The sequence below is a fragment of the Puntigrus tetrazona genome, chromosome 4 (genome assembly GCF_018831695.1).
Source record: "Puntigrus tetrazona isolate hp1 chromosome 4, ASM1883169v1, whole genome shotgun sequence".
NCBI lineage: Eukaryota > Metazoa > Chordata > Actinopteri > Cypriniformes > Cyprinidae > Puntigrus > Puntigrus tetrazona.
The window spans coordinates 24,820,484-24,837,419 of record NC_056702.1 but is presented as its reverse complement, the minus strand read 5'-3'; the positions used below and the strand labels follow the sequence as shown (position 1 = coordinate 24,837,419).

At 40.3% G+C, this 16,936-nt stretch overlaps 1 pseudogene; it reads right to left on the bottom strand.

Annotated features, from left to right (window-relative positions):
* Positions 1-4,705: 4,705 nt before the first annotated feature.
* LOC122342347 lies at positions 4,706-10,171 on the bottom strand (annotated as a pseudogene).
* Between the last annotated feature and the right edge of the window lie 6,765 nt (positions 10,172-16,936).

Genomic DNA, 16,936 nt, shown 5'->3' with positions numbered 1-16,936 from the left:
TGTATACTGTATGTTATGCTTAGGTTCACAAGCTGTACTTGGCCCTGATTCTACACCACATCAAGTGCAGTCCCAAACACCATCTCTCACACCTAGCTCTGTTGAGTGTTCAACATTCCATGAGGAATATGTTGTACCATGGCATAAAATGCCCTCAAAACTTATGCTTGCCTTAAGTGAAAAGAAGAGACCAAAGCCTAGTGAGAGAAGAGAACTAGTTCGCATAGTGATGGATGATTTCCTCAACAATGGTCATAGAAGGCCGGAAGAGCAAAGCTGCGATGCACGTTGCAAAGCAGATTGTAGATAAATATCCCTGTTCTTTTCAAGACAGAGAGCTCAGTGGAACAAAAGTTGTTGGAACAGGATATGATGCTCTCCTTATACAGCTAGAAAACCGAGTTGAAAATATTCAGAGACCCTTAACCTTCAGATTAAAGCACCCATCAGAGGATGAAGATGCAGTGAGCAGAAAGTTCACACATTCAGATCGCTATGGATGTATGGAATGGCAGCCTGCTATTGAGGGTCCAGATGAACCAAAATCTAAACAAGATCGATTAAAAAGTGCCTTCATAACCCATGATCTTCAGGAGTCCTGCGTTCAAAAATTGATGGGTGAAACATATAGCATCCAACGTTCAACCATCATCAAACGAAGCACTGTAAATGCATTACTGGAAGAGTGGCCTTTCCTTTTCGAAGCTGATCACCTGTTTGATCACACATGTACCCTCCCTGGCTTTCCGGTGCAAATGAAGCTGGCCGAGGAATTATCAAAAAAAGGAAAAACCCTGAAAGACTTCCTTAATTCAAAAGGGATGAAGATTGAACACTGCGATCCAGTCCAGCTGATCTCTGGTGTTGCCAAAGGAAAACCCTGAACATCTTTACTGTCAAAATGAAGTAAGTTTTGTTTGTTTTAACTGTTATTTATTGTTTATAAACCACAGATAATCTATTATGTTCTGTATTAATAAATGTATTTACCATCTCCCCATGCTGTTGTTAAAAGTACAAACGAGAGAGCCTACTTTGTCAGTTATATTATTGGGTATACTGTTTGTAAATTCACATTAGGGAGCCGTGAAACTTTATGTACTGTAATGTAACAGACAACCATTAGCAATGGTTAATTGTTTTCCATGCCTCTCTGTAACATTTATGACTATGGTCACAACGATCATCACTGAGCACTCACACAGAAGCACATGGAAACGGTTGAATGTTTATTGATAGAAGTTGTTTGTTGATCCTAATATATTTGCACATAGACAGATCTGCTGATAGATCTGACTTTCAAATACTATCATGTGCTGCTTTCTGAGAGATCAGTGAAGAACATGAAGCAATGGTCATTGTGGCCAATCACAGTCATATCTGTTAAACGCATGTATATGATGGCCAATCAAGAGTGTTTAAGAATTGGCTCAACTGCGCTCATTTTCTGTACTGACTGGTACAAAAGTCTGTACTATCAACAACACTATCTTCACATTAGTTTATTGACTGGTCTGACTGAGTAGCTGGACACATTTGATTGGTTTCTCTCCAGACTCTTAATGAAATGCTGTAATGAAAATTTAGGTTATAGCCATTATGCTTATTGTACTATATATATATATATATATATATATGCACAAGTCAGAGAGTAATCTTTTCAAAAGTTTTATTCCAACCCTGCTTCAGCATACATGCCATGCCATGTTGTTTTCAAATAGGCCTGAAGGACTTGATTGGTTGGATCAGTGAGCTCCGGCCCTTCAGGAGCTGAGTTTGACACCCCTGTTATAGCGTATGCTGTTGTATTGTGAAAGATATTGAATCTTGCTCCAGGGTTAAATCTTAATCATTAAGCATGGCAATTGACCATTTAATCCGTGCTCAAACATTGTCATGTTTCACCCAAAAGTTAGATGTTTGTCATTCAACGTTGTTCCAATCCAGTACTGCAAAAGATATTTTGATGGTGTGTTTTGATATTTGAAAGTGTCTTTCCTTTGCATGCAACTGTTTGGTTACACACATTCTTCAATATACATTTTCAAAAGAAGAACAAAACTCTTTTTTTTTATGTCCTCACAATGCAAAAAGCATTCAAAACACCTACAGAGAGCATGAAGTCTAGTGCACTGTTTTTGCTCTTTCGACAACAAAAATTCCAAACCCAGCCACAGCACTGTTTTTCTGTTCTGAATGAATCAGCCGTTTAATCACTTCAATCACTATGAATCGCTTATTAAAGGAGACTTACTGCCACCTACTACCTATTTCACATTTACAGTACCTTTTTATTTAAATCATTTTAAATGTCAGATTACAATGTTATTAGTATCGCATGTATGTGTTGTAAAATTAGGCCTTTGTAAATTGAAATAAAAAATATGCAGATTTATGTACTTTATATACTTTAAATGTATGCATCGTTTTTATGTAAAATGTCTTACATTAGGTTAATTAAGATTCTATAGGGTTGTATCAAACGAAAAGATTTGTACTACAAAATTAGAACTGGACTAAATGTTTGTTGTTTACACCTGAATGTAATATTAGAATAATTTGAACATTTTGATGTGTACTTTATCCAATTGAACTTAATTGGGCAAAACATTTTTTACTCAATTCTAAACCTTGTCTGCGTTTTACTTATGTCATTCATTTCTTTACCTGCAAAGTTAAATGAGTATTAATTTCTTTCAGAGTTTTGCTGAGATAAAGGGAAAAAAACATCAAATTCCTCCAAGACTGCTGAAATTCTTGTATGAGCTGAATGACTTTGAAAATCCATGGAAGGTGTAAGCTTTTACCAAACCTAGCTTGAACTGGATTGCTACTAGCACAAACTGGCACAGACAGATGGAACCCTGTGTCCTACCTCATGCACTTCTCTCTTAAATGCAAAGCATTTCAGAATGCTTGTAAATGTATAAAATTCATGTTGTGAACAATGTTGCATCGTTTTAATTCTGTCATTTAATCTTAAAAAATAGTAAAAGTACTTTTTAATAGTGTTCTATACTTTTGGTATATGAATTTTACTCATTTAAAAACCTACAAGCCTGTTTTTATTCCATTTATTTAACAGTGGTTTTGACTGGTTCAACTATTACAATGTAAAAGTTTTTGACAGTGCAGCGGTAATACTGCATACATGCACTATTGTCTTTTGCTGTTCAAAGAAGGAAAGAAAACGCGTATACAAGTAATTTGTGCATGAGATTTTTTTAAAAACCTGCACAATTTTTTTTTACATTTTTTTAGTTGGTTTTGCTTTTTTGCTTGGTTTTTTACTTATGGGGCTTAACTTTTGGCAGTACTACAATAATATTCAACACTCAAGTGCTGTTACAACGCAAGCATTTTCTGCAATGACGATACACATTGTTCTTTCTGCAGTTAACTTTTGTTTTGTGTGTGTGTATACGTGCATGTGATGATCTGCAGTCCTGTGTTTGTTTTCCTGTTGTTGTGTTTTTTTTTTTTGTTTTTTTTTTTTAATAGAGCTTAACTTTTTGAAGGTACCACACTAATATGGTGGTATTTTAATGTTGCTGACTTGCTTGTAGGAATGTTATTTGAATATTGTGTTTTTAAAATTATTGTATTGCAGTTTGATGCATGTATTGTCATATGTAACAAAAAGCTATTGATTACATTTAATGTTTATGTCACCAAGCCAGCAGAGGGAGTTTACCTCTGGGTGATCTGCGATCACTCCCTCTGCTGCTACTTCCTGTTAGAACACTATAAATGTTGTAGCAGGCCCCTCACCTGCAGGTTGCATTGTTCGCCTGTATTATTGTTAGATTGTTGTTTCCCGAGTTTCTTTAGTCTTAGATTCCTTGGTTTTGACCCTGCCTGTCTTCTGTTGTTCTGATTGTTTGCTGCCTGACCTGACCTTTGCCTGTTTTTGGATTTTGTTATTGCCTTGCCTCTGATACTCCTGTTTGCCCTGATTGACGCCTGCCTGCTTTGACCATGCTTTCGTTTAATAAAGCCTGCAATTGGATCCTGTTGGGAAAATCTTCGTTGTTTCCCTCCCAGGTTCAGGTCTGTCAATGATGAGATTTACTTTTAAATTTACTCTCTTAATTAGTTTAATAAAGTCAGAATAATTGAGACTGAGCTCAGGATACAGAACAACAGCATTAAAGGCATGCAGGGCAGTCCTGTATGATCACACTACATTTCACACAATATTTATATCCTTGCGTCTTCCTCCCACTCAGTGTGTCCTTCACAGAACCAGGTGCAGTTGTTTCTTCTCGACCAGTAGATGGGCTCAGCAGTCTCCACATCTTGTTTCTGTAGATAAGACATTTTGCACAGCACATACACATAATATCAAGTAGAAAAACTCAGAGCCTTTATGAGGCCTGGGCACAGTGCTTCTATTGAGTAAAACCTGTAAAACATAAATCCTTTAAAGCGTAAATCCCACAATTCCCTCTCTTGATCTCTTTGAAAGAGATCACAACCTTTGCTCCACTTCTTCCTCACAGTGAATCACCTGGCATAGGTCAAATTCCCACAGGCCATTTTTTCCTTTTTCCCTTACCAGAGTTAGTTTTGCTCCTCCCCCAACCCCTATGACATTTCTTTTGTGTCTGCCTTGAGTCACTCCTCTCTTGTTCCATTCCACAGTATCAACGTTATTATTATTACAACAATTCCCACCCCCCAACATATGACCACCTTGTTAATATTATCCCTCATGATTTAGCCCCAGAATTATTATCTGAACGTCACTGTTGCAAAATACCTTCTCTAAAATCTGCCTTACCTTGTTAAATTCCAATTGGTCGAGTCCACAACCTATTTTTGGGGCAGCTAATACCGGCACTTGGTCTTCCTGACACTTTTGTTTTAGTGCTTTTAGACTCTTTTCTAAGTTTTCATAGGTGGGCAGGTCCCTGCTCCACCACTTAGTTACCAAATGGTATATAACTTTTTCCCCGTGTATTGTCTTCACACAGTCTCCTGGCTCCGATATGGTTTTGTTCAATTGTTCCACACCGTATTTTTCTCTGATTTGTTTTGCTACTCCGGCCCCTAACCCGTAGTCTGCTCCAATACAATGTGTGATTGGAATGTGTTCTGGGATTTCTAGTAAATCCCCTTGCCTTAATAATACTTTAAAATTCTTATGTTTCAGTTGTGGTAGTTGGAGGCTGATTTCCTCAGTGTCTTGTTGTTTGTCTCCCTTCTCGGGTTGGCCTGTTGCTGTTTCCCCGTCTCCCGTCTCTTCTCCCTCTCTCTGACCTTCTCGAAGGTCAGCTCGAACTGTTGTCAGAGGCCTGCTAGGGGCAGAACAGAAACAGCAAGCAGACAGGTGAAACCATGTGTTACCCTTTCCAGCCAACTGCACGCAGTGCGAGGTTCATGCAGTTATTTTCATGGGCTCTGACCACCTGGGGGCAGACCATTTTTGTTTCATGTGTTTCAGCCTCACCCACTGCTCGTCAGGTCCTCTTTTCGTGTCCAATTCCTGTTGCTCTATTTCAGGCCAAAACTTCTGTGGGGAAAATGTGTTAATAACAGCTCTTACTTTTTGTTGGTAGGCCTTAGGTGTATCAGTGTACCCATCCCCAGGCATTGGGGCCCAGGGGCCAGGAAATTGGCGTCCAGTGGATAATTCAAAAGGAGTAAATCCAGTGGTTCTGTTTCTTGAACATCTCACAGACATTAAGGCTATTGGTAATGCTTCTACCCAATTCAGAGAAGTGCTTGTACAGATTTTGGCTATTTTTGTTTTTAGGGTCTGGTTCAGTCGTTCAACTTTACCTTGGCTTTGAGGATGGTAGACTGCTCCATATGAGTGCTTCAATCCTAGAGCTGACTCTACTTGGTTCAGATGCTCATTTTTAAAGTGTGTACCATTGTCTGACCTTATGACTTTGGGGAACCCATGTGTAGGTATGTAGTGATTGATGAGGCATTTTATCACTGACATTGCATCCTCCCTGGCACATGAGTAAGCTTCGGGCCATCCTGTGAAACTGTCCACCATGACCAGTAAGTATCTCTTTTTGTGGACAGGATTTATCAAGTCTGTGAAGTCAATCACAGTCATGTACCCAGGGCCTCTATCCGTGGGGAAGTGGCCAGGCAACGGATGTGTGGTGGGCTTGACATTATATTCACTGCAGGTCTGACATTCAGCAATAGTGTTACTGATCATGTGTGGTAGAAATGGATGCCACCACCCCTTTATCCTTTTGGGTCATATCTTTTGAATTACTATGTGCTAGTGAGACAGCGACTCTAGCTGGCAACACAGGGCTTCCTTCTGGACCTCTCCACAGTCCCGAGGCTGTTTTTGTTCCCCCTTTTGGTAACCAGGTAGTTTGTTCTTCTGGGAGGATGCAGCTTGCTCTCTAATTATGAACTCTTCTGTTAAGGCTGGGTCTAAATTCAACACCTCATCTTGTGCTCTGACCATCATCTGTAATGGCACGTAGCCAGCTGCCTGCTTTGCTGCTTTGTCTGAGGCTGCATTTCCTACAGATACAAAATCTGTGCCATTAGTGTGTGCTGAGCACTTTACTATGGCCACCTCCTTTGGTAGTACTATAGCTTCTAGCAGTTGAGAGGCTTCTTCTGCATGTTTGATTGGCTTCCCTGTTGATGTCACAAATCCCACTTTGGCCCACCCTTGCAGCTCAACTGTAGCTGCCCCTACTGAATAGGCAGAATCTGAATATATGTTCACCCTTTTACCACTTCCCTTTTGCAATGCTGATGTTAAAGCTAATAATTCAGCTCTTTGAGCTGATGGTTTAGTTGACAACTTCTGTTGGACTGTTACTGTCAGGTCATCTCCCTCCCCTACACTGGACACCACTGCATACCCAGCAGAAAGAGTACCTGATAATTTCTGAAACAACATCCATCACAAAACAAGGTCACGTCTGGTGATGACAGTGGCCTGCTACTCATACCCTCCTCATCTTGCTGTCTTTTTCTACCCTTTCCTCACACATGTGGGGCTCTCCATCCACCACTAATTCTGCCGTATTTATGCCCTTGTGTTCATGTACAATGTTTGGTGCAGTCAATATTTTGATCAATTTGTTTTGCCTTTGTGCAGAGAATGTGAACGAGGAGGAGGTAATGAATGCTACCAGTGAGTGGTTTGATAGAATTATCAATTGGTGTCCCATTACCACATGATTGGTTTTTTCGATCATTTTAGCTACGCCAGCAGCAAATTGAGCACAAGGGGCTTGTTTCTGTTCAACCACGTCCAATGGAGCACTCACATAACTCAACACTCGTCGTTGTTGAAATTGTTTCTGGTAGAGCACATCACTCACAGTTTTGCCCGTGGTTGTCACATCTAAATGGAAAGGTTGGCCATAGTCTGGGGTTTGTAGAGTAGCAGCCTTTGCCATGTCGCCTTTTAGGGTAATGAAGGCCTGTTCAGCCTCTGTTGTCCAATTCAATTCACCCTTACTGTTTTTCATTCCAATTTCCTTCACTAAAGCTCTCAGAAAAGCTGTTATTTCAGTGTAATTCACAATATACTGTCTGCTGTAACCTATTAGGCCCAGAAAAGACAACATATCTTTTTTTGGGTTTTGGGTGGTTTAGTATGGCTTGTTTGGTGTCATTTGTCATAGAGGTTCCTGCCGACCCACTAATCGTCCTAGAAAAGTGACCTCTGGCCTGCAGACTTGCAACTTTTGTTTGCTTGCCTTCAACCCTACCTCAGCCAGAAGTGACAGCTCCCTCTCTGTGTCTGTCAGACAGGTGGCAGCAGATGTAGATGCAATGAGCAAATCATCCACATATTGAACCACAATTGTGTTGGTATCGACTGTCAGATTGTCCAGCAGCTTTCTTAGCTCTTGGTTGAAAATGCCAGGGCTCAAAATGAAGCCTTGTGGTAATCTGGTGTAAGTGTACTTCCGGCCGTTGTATGTGAAGGCAAACACGTCCCTACTCTGCTCTGCTAAAGGTATACAGAAAAATGCATTTGCCAGTTCTATACAGGAGAAGTGGGTGTGTTCTGGGGTCAATCTGGTTAAAATGGTGTAAGGATTTGGAGTGGGCAGTGGTGTAGTCAGAACCCTCTCATTTATTTTTCTCAGGTCATGGACCGTTCTATATTTCCCTGTGGAGTGTTTAATGACAGGCAGTATTGGGGTGTTCCACTCAGAGGTGGTCTCACACAGCACTCCCTTGTTCAATAGACTCTGAATGGTGGGGGCAATACCAGTCATGGCCTCACAATTATTTCTATACTGTTTCTCCTTTACCACTGTTGTTTTGTCTATTTCAAAAGACACTGGCTGAATATCACAATAACCCACATCCTCACTTCCTGTTGACCATAACTTTTCTGGCAGGTTGGCTAGCATCTTTTAGTCTTTTACCATGGGGCCTAAGGCCTTGGCTCCATGGTGTTTACTGATCATTAAGGAGATGTGTGGTACAGAGACAGTTTTCATTTCAAACCAGTCATATTGTTCCTCACTTAACCTTACTTCCACAGCTACCCCTTCCTTTCCAATGTCGATGACTGAGCCTTTCAGGTTGGTATGTTTTTGATCTACATATTGGCTAAACTCTGTTGCATAAACCTCATCATTGCTTTTGTCATAGTATAGAGTACAGTGTAATGGGTCAGAAACTGGCAGGAAGTGTCTCAACAGGTCTGGTCTCTGGTTTATCAGCTGCCTAAAGTTGGTTTGTTCTGGATGCAGCACTCTGACCCAATAAATGTCCACCCCACTCTTCCTGCTGTAGTTAATACCCATTGACCAGCTGCAGGTACTAGACCACCCTTAATGGAGCAGTTTTGTGTTTTTCCATTTGGAAAAGTTAAAATGATGCCCTCTGGGCTACACAGAATTTTTACCCCCAATTTTACTAACAGGTCTCGTCCGAGGAGAGCAGAGGGCACACTGGCAGAGCATAGGAAAGGGTGCATGACCTTTTGACCTGCTACTTCTACAGACAGAGGTTTGTATATTGGCCAGGCTACAATTTCCCCAGAGAACCCTTTGATTTCCTGTACTTCACAAGAGAGTGCGTCCTTTCTCAACCATTCCAGCCTGATGGTAGAGAAGGAGGTAGAATGATGGTAGAACAAGCCTGTACTTGGCTGTCTGTTGACCAGTACAGTTAGGTAGGGCTCAGCCTCAGCCCCTTATTGGTTCTCTGTGGGTCTTGTCAATAATCCGCCTGGTCTGCCTGGCCCCAGACTGGGCTTTGTCTGGGCACCTGTTGGTTGGTAGACCACAGGACATTTGTGGGGACACCTCTTCCTCTTCCCCCGAGGCCCTCCTCTAACAGGAGCCCGTCCCCGTGCAGGAGGTTGTCCCCCTCTATTCAGTGGGCAGTCTCTTTTCCAGTGATCACCTGCTCCGCACAGATAACACCCTGCTCTCTCCTGGTCTCCCGTAATTCCCCCTATAATTTTGGTTTTGCCACCCATGTCCAGAAGGTGGCCAGTCTGGCAGTGGGTCATATGGATAGTCACGTGGGCCCTGAGGCTGATAGTTTGCTGCCCCTTGTGACACTTCCTGTCCCTTCATCCCCTGATTCATTACAGGCATTTGCAGAGCTCCCTCTCTAGGCTTCTTTTTATTCTTTTCTTTTTCTTTTTATCCCTTTCTTGTTTTTCCATGGCTTTGTCTACATAGTAAATGAAATACCTGGCCCATGTCTCTCCACTACCCCCACACATTTCTGGACTGTTTTCTACTTGTTGTTTTGCTTTTTCGGGAACTCCCTTCACTACTGCCTGCCTGTAAAACTCTTTACAGATGTCACTGCAATCTGGGTGCTGCCCTGTCCTTTCTTCCCATTCAGCTTCTGTCCTATGCAGATATGCTGATGCAGATTCTTCTGCTCCTATCTTAAATTTGATAGATTGATAAGTCATTTTTGGTGTTGGATAGAGGTTTGTAAGAGCCCTGCTTATTTGGGTAATTACTTTGGACAGTGGTTTCTCATTGGCCATGTCTTCTACTCTAGCTTCATCCTCTGGAGTAGTCATCTGGGTTCTGGTAAGCAGATGTCCCATTAGGGCCCTAAAGTCCCCAATTGCTAGTTCATTACCATGAGTTAATGTGGTGAGTTTATTTAACCATCTCATTCCTCCCTTAGTTAGATCTGGCAATTTCTGCAGTACTGCATTCATGTCTGCATTTCCCCATGGTCTATACTCTGGATTCTGGTGTCCTCCTATCCTGTACAGTGGATACTGGGTTGGGTATGTTGTTCTAACCCCATGTCTTTCTTTAAATTTAAGGCTTGTAATAAGGTGGTTCCTGAGGCACCTCCTTCTCCTTTTTGTGGGGCTGGTAGCTGTACCAGCCCTGGGTGGGGCCTGTGCCGCCTGTTTAGAACCCCAGTCTATGTCCAGCTCATATCCAGTGATTGTTACACTATCCTTTTCTTCACCCTGACCTTTAGCTAGGCTTAGCCCTTTCATTGAATCTTCCTACATTCTTCTCTGATTTCCCTTTCCCTTCTTTCGAGTTCTGTCCTCAGCATTCTGACATTTTCCTCCTCATGTATACTTTCTTCTCCATACAGACTACCTACTCTGCTTCCACATGCTGCCTCCTCCTTATGCACACCCGTCAGTCTCTTCCTTTCTCCAGTCAGCTGCCCTACGCGTCGCTCTAATTCCTCTACTTCCTGAGTTCTCTGAAGTATGTCTCTGTCTAACTACTGTTAATGATTGAACTCATGGGTTGTTTTGTCAGTTCTTCATTTATTAGCTCTCTTACTCTTTTTTTTTCTTCTTCTAACCTAGCCTCCTCACTTGGTTCTACCTCAACTGTTCCTCCTGTCAGGACAAACCTTCCATTTTTATTTGCCTGTTTGGTTGTCGTGGACACTTCCCCTGTCACAACATGCATCACAGGCAGCTTTAAAGGAGCGGAAGGCTAGGTTTTTCTTCTTCTGATTGTTTCTCATTAAGAGCTGCAATTTTTACCCTGCAGACCATGACACTGTTTACTCTGCTCCATATTCTAGTCTGATAGGCCTTTTCTTTCACCTCTTTTTCTAATTTCCCTTTAGTAAAAAATGTTGCAGCTTGCCTGTTCTGTACCGCCATTTTATGCTCTTTGTCTGCTCTTTCTTTTTCTCTCATTATGGCCCTTAATAGTTCCCCTTTGATCTCAGTGGAATTGTTCCACCCATTAATACACTCTAATTGCTTCCATGCCTTTTCTAATTCTCTTGTCACCCTTGGTTTTTCTTTAATTTCAGCCTGTGCCAACATTTGTCTACACAATTTATCCCATACTTCCTTATAGGTAGTCATCAGTTTATATTTTACCCTAGTCCAATTACACTTCTCACAATTTGGATTATGACCAAACAGTCTGCACCATCAGGTTATTGGGGTGTTTGTATGTCTAACTTTTCTATGCTTCCCTATGGGTAATAATTGGCTTTTTATTATATAATCTAACACCACCTACTTTCCCAGGATCAATGTCCTTAATACAGAAACCACTGTGTGTGTACTGCTTCTTTCACTCTTGTTTTATTTCTGTCATTCACTGTCCCAATCTCTTGGGCTCATGCAGGGGGCTCATAAAACATTTTGCACAGCACATACACATAATATCAAGTAGAAAACTCAGAGCCTTTATGAGGCCTGGGCACAGTGCTTCTATTGAGTAAAACCTGTAAAACATAAATCCTTTAAAACATAAATCCCACAATCCGCACGCCTCAGACCCCTCATTCGTGACAGAATGCAACCTCACACCAGGATCCAGCAGCTTTTCACCTTTTCACTTTTTCAGTTTATAGAGTTCGGTTTAGGGACTGTGGGGTCAGCTTTCACGTTGGGTGTTGAGGAGGAAAAGGACACCGCATCAACTCCTGTAATGGCTGCCTTCCCCGAGCCGCTCCCCAAGATGGTCGCCTTCCCCGAGCCGCTCCCCAAGATGGCCGCCTTCCACGAGCCACTGCCGAAGATGGCCACCTTCCCCGAGCCACTGCCCAAGATGGCCGCCTTCCCCAGAGCCGCTTCCCAAGATGGCCGCCGCCTTCCCAGAGCTGCTTCCCAAGATGGCCGCCTGCCGGGCGCCGCCTCAAGTTATCCCACCCTCCGACCCTTGCCACACGTCGTCGATGGATCCCAGCAGCCCCTGCACTCATCCTTTGCCCACCACCTCGCTTCATCGTCCCGCCTCCGAGTCCTGGACTCCACCTCGGCTTGTAGACCCGTCAGCTTCCTTTAGGCTCCTAGCTCCCTCCTCTCCACCGTGCTCCGTCAGTCCACCAGCTCCACCAGGCTCCATCGTCTCTCCGGCTCCGCATTGGTCGGTCGTCAAGGGTTTTTACCGCAAAATGACCTGGTAATTTTCTGCCAGCAAATTCTCCGTTTTTACTGATTTTTTTACAGTGTAGTATTGCACTGGTGTTTTATCATAGTTTTTATTTTTTATTTGTAATGTTCATTCATGTAATTTATTTTTCATGCTGTGGTGTAGGATTCCACCAGCCTTTATCCGTGTAAGATATGTTCCTGGAATCCGTAAAAAAAAAAATCCGTAAAAAAACAGAGAAATTGTTGGCAGAAAATTACCAGGTCATTTTGTGGTAAAAATTACGGACGTTTCCGTCAATTCAAAACGGAAAATTCCGTAAGTTTACAGTGCATTCTCCGTACCATTTAACTACTTCCGTTAATGGTTATATAGCAAATTATGAAACTTTGGCATACTGTTTCTTTTGTAGCATTAACTAAAAATGTTTTACCTCTTAAAATCTGTATTGCTCTATATATAATCACTAGTTATGCTAAGATATCTAATTTTATTTATACTAAAAACAAACAATTTATAATAAACATGGTCCAATAAATGAAAGATGTGTACACAAACCAAACATTTATTTTTTACTACAGGTAAATGTATGCAATAGCTTTTGTATTACATATGAAAATACAAGCACAAAACTGTAATACTGCAAAATAATTTTCAAAAACACCAACTAATAACATGCATACATAAAAGCAACATTAAAACAATGTCCTGTTTTAAATAGCATTGTGTACAATATTAGTGATGCACTGTCAAAATAATTAGCTCCATTAGTAAAATAAAAGAAACCAAGTCAACTTAATTAAAAGAAAAACACAAAGTCAGGAATAAAAACAAAGCTGCAGCTAAATAAACACACCTACATGCATACAAGCACCAAAACCTTGAATACAAAATCATGGTACTAATTCATTGAACAATGTGCAGAAAATGCCTGCTACAGATTTTGTTTGTTTATTTTTAAACAGTATTTGTGTGTGCAATAATAGTGCTGCACTGTCCAAAAGTTGAGCTCCAAAGCAAAAGAAAAAAACTAAACAAAATCAGAAATAACAAACAGGGTTGCAGCTTTTTTCAGGAATTTCGGCGGTCTTGGAAGATTTTGATGTTTTGTTCCCTTCATCTCAGCCTTTGACCAGGATTTATTCTGAAAGAAATGAATACTAGTTTAACTTCACAAGTGAAGAAATTAATAAAACAGACAGATTAACACGCAGACAAGGTTTAGGATTTAGCATCAGCTAGATTTTTGGTGGTGTAAATTTATTCTGAAGCAATATATTCAGTGCTCAATCAGCTTTTACATACTTAAATCTGCATATTTATAAAGGCCTAATTTTATGCATACATGTTTTGATATAAAATAAAAAATTAATCCGTCTGTAGGTGGCAGTAAGTCACCGTTAATAAGCGAGTCATAATGACTGAACTGATTCATTTAAAATGTGGATTCATTCAGGAAGGAAAACAGTGCTGTGGCTGGGTTTGTAATGTTTTTGTTGGTGAAATAGAGCAAAAACAGGCAATATGTTGTTGAAAAAGCAAGTCTTCTTAATATTTTACCTCAGGGTCGTTAATCCTTCTCCGGATGAAGTAATCCGTGTGTTACAGTGTTGGTAGCTGTGAGTATTATAAAATAAGTATATGTATGTTTTATTGTTTGGGTAGTGGGTCATCAACAGAATGAACGAGTCTGATTATGGTAAGTATAAATGTCTGTTTTTATTTGTTTATTATGTTTAAGGTTTAACTGTATACTGTATTCTACAATCAGCTGTGGCGAGGAATGAACGGAACCACTAATAACCTGAAATAATAGAGCAGAGAGCAACAGACAAAACCACCTAATAATGTTATGTAACAGTGAGTTATTCTCTGTATCAGGAAGCACTGCTTCTGAACTCCCTTAAACATGTCAATTGCTGTCCTGAGTTTTCTTCCAGGAACACACACTTCACAATATCCCTCATTTTTATTAGAACAACTCTCCGAAGATTTTAGCATGGTAAAGGTTAGGACAATATTACTGTATTTGGTATTGGAGGAGTAGATTAGATTAGATTAGATTAGATTCAACTTTATTGTCATTACACATGTACAAGTACAAGGTAACGAAATGCAGTTTAGGTCTAACCAGGAGTGCAATAAGCAGCAAGTGCAGGATATAGTTACAAATATAAATATAAATTACAAAGATAAATATGTACAAATTAAATTACAGATGAGAAGGGGGAATTTACAGTGATTATGTGTAAGCAATTTACAGATCGTTATGTACATAAGAAAGAGCAGGATATACAGGATATGTATAGACAATTTTACAAGAGTATGTACAGTGGATATGTACATACATTTACAAAGATATATACAGTGCACTGTAAAAATGTCCGTTAAAATAACAGTGAAATGCTGTAAAATCACAACATTAAAATACTGTAAATTGAATTACAGTGAAACATTGTATACTTTACAGTGTAATTTAGTGACATGTTAAACTAAATGTAACTGTAAATTCAACATCAAAATGATGTTTTTTAAACATACTTTCTCTGTGTAAAAGACATATTGATGTTATTTTGACAAACAAACACTGTTTTTGCAATACAATGCAATACAGTATAAATGGCAATGAAATTGTTAAAATTACAATTAAATTCTGTAGACTTAAATAAAAACATGCATGCTTTCCAAAATGCTGTAAGAAAGACTGTCATTTCAAAGTTGCCTATTTATTTAGCCTGTTATTATTTTATGAAAGGTGAGCAGTATTTGGATTGTTTTAGCAATGATTTTAGGGGGAATTTTCAAACAAAGCACCCTGGGTAAATGAACACTGAAGAACGTTGGAGGACCAGTGCAAAGTGTCTCTGGTAAGTAGCCTAAAATCGTTGAAAATCTCTATTTTTTTATGCTTCTGCTTCAGTTCAGACATCTTCATTGTATTCTTTGGTTAGACTCGTTGCCAATGTGAGATAACACGTTCTAGTCCGCGGAGAAGCCTATCGCTGCAGCCTGTAGGATTTGGATATCCATATCCAAGTTGGCCATATTCATTACGTCACGTTCGATGAGATATCTAAGTAAAACAAACTGCAAAACGACAGAAGACAACTACAAAAGACGAACTTTATGCTGGTAAGTGATCACACATAGTGTCTTATGTTCATAACGACTTTGCTTTGTTGACATTGGGGAACAATAATGCACGTAATACGGTGATATTTGCCTCTTGGATAATGTATCGTTGTCGTGTCAATTTAACGTTAACGTTAGCTGGAGCAAGCTTGTTCATGCAATATTATCCGCTGTGCGAATATACACATTTTCAGTTTGCTAAATTATGCAAGATTAGTAAGACCTAAACTGCTGTTATAGCTAAATATGAGTTCGGCATGAAAAACACTAACGTTAACGTTAGTTTCCAGTGTTGGCCAAAATAACTAAATTAAGTTAAGCTTTTATAGTATTGTATCTGCATTTAGTAAGCTTCAGTTTTTTTGTACTTTGTACTTAAGTCCATGAGCAGCCATATTTGCTCTTGCGCGCATACTCTCACTCAGCAAATCTCTCTCTTCTCGTCGTGGTGTTTACAACGTTTTATACAATTTTGATAGGAAATTAATTGCTTATATAGCGTGGTAAGTCTGCACTGCCTTTTAGATACAACGTTTTTCAAATATGTGTTTGTCAGTTGGGTGAGGTAATGTTAGCTATTCTTTCGGGTGTTATGTGAGAGTTTAGCACTAGCTAAAATGGTTGTCTGCCGTTTTTGCAACCGACATTTTGCAAGTTTGAAAGGTTATGTACTGCACTGTAGAATCCACAGAAATGAACCCCGTTGTGTTTTTAAATGTGAATCCGCCGGTTGCAAGCAGACATTTTGTACATATTCAGCGTTTAAGGGTCATTTCTATCGCGAAACACAATGCGCCCACGCTCTCTGTTCTTTCTGATTGTCGTACATCAGCCATTATTGCGAATTTTGCTTGTGCTGTTCCACTGTGTGCGCGCCAATTTCAGGCCGTTAAAGAACTTCTATCCCACTTAAAAGAACATCTTGTGGAGGGGAGACCTGTGGCATGTCCGGTAACGGGCTGCAAAAGTTCGTTTACTTTAAAGTCATCCTTTACTGCTCACATGTCCAGGAAACATAGGGACTGTTCAGCTAGTACCATCAGTGAAATATATAAGGAGGTTACACCACAGTCCTCTGATGCTGCATTTCATGATGCCTCCCAGAATCTAGCCCCAAATGATGCGCCAAATAATGACTTGCCTCAGAATTTGAACAAGACTTTTCTTAGAAATATGTGCCTGTTCTATCTTAAGTTGCAAGGGCAGCTCCTCCTTCCAGCTTCAACCATACAAATAATAGTTGAAGAAATGCAAAATTTGCATGAAATGGGACAGGAATACACATTAAGTAAACTGCATACACTTTTGAGAGAGGAACTGAGTCTGACAGATGATGCCATTGACAAAATTGAAGCCTGTTTGAGGATTCAGATCTCTTCTCCAACTCTCACCAGGGCCCACTGAGGTCAATATATTCAAGAGCACAGACATTCAAAAGCATGTTCCGGTACATAGAACCTACAAAGGTTGCATTAGGAAGTGATGAAAGTTTGACACAG